Source organism: Arachis ipaensis, chromosome B03, assembly GCF_000816755.2.
Source record: "Arachis ipaensis cultivar K30076 chromosome B03, Araip1.1, whole genome shotgun sequence".
In the NCBI taxonomy this organism is placed as follows: Eukaryota; Viridiplantae; Streptophyta; class Magnoliopsida; order Fabales; family Fabaceae; genus Arachis; species Arachis ipaensis.
Window position 1 is genome coordinate 13,650,570 of NC_029787.2, and position 3,963 is coordinate 13,654,532.

The window sequence follows — 3,963 nt, forward strand, 5'->3', positions numbered from 1 at the left end:
TATATTTTAAAAATTGCAAATACAAGCATATAATTTTTTTAATTTATCAAACACAAAATAAAGAACTGGTACTTTTTGAAAAGCACCGCCACTTTTTTAAAAAATTTTACCATACATTTTCCATATGATTGTTTGAGCTTGGAAAAAGAATTATTATGATTTCAAGACACTAATTAAAGACAGCTATCAAATCCAATCGTTTTTTACCTTATAATAAGCATGTATAATCATATATGCGTATATTGTACTGTTGTAATATTTGCATCATTTGGCCATAAAAAAAATATACTATCGTTCATGAAAATTTTCTTATTATAAGAGTTCAATGAAATCATATGCAGCTAATTATATCCTGACTAACATTTTCATTTTTGATAATAAAATGTTGTAAAAATCAGGCTGGGCACTAAAAAGAAAAAGTTGTCCCAGTTGAAGATGTCAAAGTCTTCTATGAAAATTAAAAGCTGAATTAATTAGTACGGCATAAAATTTTATCTATAATTGCAATTTTTTAATAGGAAAAAATAAAAGGGTTATAGTGGATGCTATTTTTCTTAGCTTGTAATAAGAATATACAGGGTGCTTGACTTCAGCGTATGCTATTTTTCTTGTAAATTTCTTACAAATAATTGTTTGAAAAAAATAAAAACTTATTTTACAGTTTGATCGTGAAGCAAGGAACTTGACCATTTCAACTTCTACGAATTTTGGTACTAAGTTTCATATCTATCAACATCCCAATTCCTATGTACTTAATAATGAATTATGGTGGTTTGATTTTATTGGAGGCTATAATAGAAGAACTGGATGAAAGAGAAGATTTATTTTAAAATTAAAAGTAGAATATATTTTAAACTTAGAAGTAAAATTTAAATTTATTTTAAATATTGAAAACAAATTTAAATTAAATTAAATTTTAGAAATTAATTTTTTATTAATTTTAATGTACATTTAATATAGATGAAGGTAGAGCAAACCTTTATTTCCTTGCCAGCTAGCTACTAACATTAATTAATGTAGAAGAGCATCTAATTATAATTAACCAATTTTCTCAGATTCATTGTCTTGTTAGTTTACGCGGAAGCATGTAATAAATTACACCAAAATATATTGAAATGAAAATGTTTGGTAGCTAAAATAAATTAAACAAAAATAGTTAGAATTTATTTTATTTAATATTTATTAATTATTGTAATAATTAATAAATATTAAATAAAATAAATTCTAGTTTTTTTTTTCCTAACATTATCGATATTAAAGAATAACAAGCTAAGGTAGTGAAGTCAATTACACAGCCAAACTTGGAGTAAATAAATTAAAAATGCTTGAAAGGCAAGAAAGGAAACACCAATACCAATTTGGAATTATAAATAAAGAATGGGGTTAGTACATTATTGCACTAATAATAATGGCTACTTCATTCTAAGAGTTGCTCGCTTATTTGGGCATTAATCTTTCTTGGTATACTATGTTTCTCCGTCAAGGCATCAATAGAAGAATCGAATAGTAACAACCACCTTGATGGTGGTGTTTATGATGAACTTAAATATTTAATTATGCAAGTAAGTGATACATTATCCATTTAATTTGTTTAATTTTTCTGCATGCATTGAAGGATGTACATACAATTTCTATTTTTCTTTTTCTTTTTTCTTTTTTTAAATAGTTGTATAATGAGATCAAACTATATAAGTGATTATTCTAATCTTTTTTTTTTGCAGCATCATATGAGAATTGGAAAGGTATGAGTAGGAGACTCCTACAGAAACGACCACCATGCAATAGAGGGAGATATGCTTATGATATGAATCAAGCTCGCAAGAGTCAACCTTATTATGATGAAAAAGTATAAGATACCAACATATTATTTACCAACTTATTATAAATAATAATTAATTATTATATTTTAGACACATATATAAAGAGACACATCTAGAAAATATATCTATAAAAATATTTTTATTAAACACAGTCATAAAAAAGATAGACACATCCATAAAGACATTTCTATTAAATACAGTTATAAATAAGAGTTGATAAAAGTTGACAAAAATGATGTTGATAACGTAGCGGAATTGTATTATGTGCCACAATTATCTATGAATCATAGTAATCAAGTTTAGATCAACGCAATAATAAAGGATTGTTAAGATCCATCGCGTTGTTAATTTATTACTGGTTTGGTTTATGTAATTTGTATTGATTAAGTGATAAATTAAATACTAGTTGATGATTTAGGGTTTTATTATCTATGAATGGAATACCAAAGTTAATTTTATTCATGTGTAAATTTGCATAGAAGGAAATAGGAATCAAATAGTTAATTTTATTAAACACAAAATACATAATCTTTTCCTAATTACAATTACAAATACATAATCTTACAAAGCAACTATGAAAGGAGGTCAAGTATTTGCTGTGAAAAAATTGAAATGTGATGAAGAAGAAAACTTAGACACTGAAAGCATGAAGACATTCAAGAATGAGGTAGCAGCCATGAATGAAATTCGCCACCGGAACATTGTAAAGCTCTGCGGATTTTGCCCTGAAGGATTACACAAATTCTTGGCCTGTTGGGCCATTCCCTGTTATTTGTGATGCAGACTTCTTCTATTGGCCCATAACCAATGCAACTACAGCATAACACATTTTTTTCTGACCACAACAAAAAAGAAATGATATGTTCTTTGGCAACTTAACCTAGACAAAATATATGACCAAAAACGCCCAAAACCAAAACAGTACAAGACCTTAGTCTAATGATTATAATCTTTGCTTTTCAATAAGTACACTCAGAGCATTTACCGAAAAAAAAATTACACTATGAGTAGATGGGAATCTTTAATATTGGTTATGTGAGTGTGTAGTGTGAATAAATATTATGATATTATAACCAAGTTGAATTGGTCTAGTAATTAGTTTACTAGTCCGTTTAAGCAAATCTCGAAAGTTCGAATTTCGTTTTGTGCATGCAGCAATCTATTGGCTACCAACAAACTCTTAAATAGAATTTCGATCTGCAATAGATTAGTTCTTAACCTCACGAATTGGGAGATACCGTAATATATACATATTGTAAACCGTCTAACTCACCTTAAAAAAAAAAAGAGAAACAAGTACTACAAGTACCACAAATAATACATTCACATTAATAATTAATCACATTTGAAGCTAGATGATTGTTAGTCTAATATTTCTGTTCTACTAGTAGAGTTGCCAATTATAAAAAAGACATGCACCAAAGTTCTAATCTTAAATAACTCAAATCCCATAATCATGTTGCTAGAAAAAAGGATCACATAGATAATGATTCATGTGGTTAATTAAGATGTTTTGAAAAACATCTAATTTAATACAGTTCTTCTAATTTAAGATATTACAGTAATAAATAAATGGTTAGCAACTCAAGCATCCAATTTGAACTACTTCTAAGTTAACAGCTATACAATGTCTCACAAACAAAATAATTACAAATTTTCTAACTCATAACGACCAACAAATTAAAATTAATCGGTTTAATATTGCACGTATATAGAAAAGGAAAGTATGAGGAGTCAATGGAATATTTATATAATGTGTACAATGGAAGTTTAGAGAGTATTAGAGATATAATTATTAGTGTTATCTTTTTTCATCAGTTTAAGCTTTTGGGAAGATGTTTATTATTGCTAGTACTCGGATGGTTATTCTAGATAGTATGAGAGATGTTCATTTTGTAACTCAATAGCCCATTATACACATTGTACAAATAGTCCATTGTCTCCCTAGCGGGATCCATATAGAAATGCTACATAAACAATTGGTTTTGATAATTATATGCTATAACTACACCACACTATATGAGATTCATAATAGACATAAATTTTATTTTTGTTATACTACAAAAAAAAATACTAAATACCGTTCGATTTATTGGAGGATTTATTAAAAAAATTTGTCGGTAATATGTTTACTGTCAGAATA